Raw genomic sequence first — 614 nt, forward strand, 5'->3', positions numbered from 1 at the left:
CTGAACCAAAATCCCTGGCATGGTGACAGTCTCCTCTTGCCACTCTCTTTAGATGTCCCCGAGGGACAAGCAGAGAAGCTGTGGGGCAGCCAGTCCTACCACAGTCCTGGTTTAGCTCTCAGGAACCCACTCCCTGACTTACCTCCCTTGCACCCACCAGCTGAGGTGAGCTGGGCAGTGATTATCTTTGGACATACGTCCTCATTTCTCATAGCTTCGAACCAGGGGGTCTGCATTGCCTCCCGTTGCATCTCCACAGGGGCTCACCAGCCTTTGGATGGGGGTAACCAGCTCTTGGGGACAGCAGGGGTCTGCTGAGCAGCAGTAGTGCCAGGTCCCAGTGTCCCTGCTAGCCCTTGATCCAGGCTGGCGAGCCCTTGTTAGAGGCCAGGGGCTTCTATCGTGCCCATCCACGTTTTCTGGGGACCAGATTGTGACCTTATGTTGTTCCTCCCCGTGCTATCTAGGAAAGGTTGGCATCTTGCAGCTCAGAGCCTCTCCTGCTGGGATTGAGGGTTCTTTCCCTGAATCCTACATGTAGCCAAGCATTTCTGTTGAGGGTACCAGTATTACGTGGCATCTTTTTCCTTTCCCCATGGGGACATGGGAGCAGC

The sequence above is a fragment of the Egretta garzetta genome, unplaced genomic scaffold (assembly GCF_000687185.1).
Source record: "Egretta garzetta isolate BGI_Z169 unplaced genomic scaffold, ASM68718v1 scaffold616, whole genome shotgun sequence".
Lineage (NCBI taxonomy): Eukaryota > Metazoa > Chordata > Aves > Pelecaniformes > Ardeidae > Egretta > Egretta garzetta.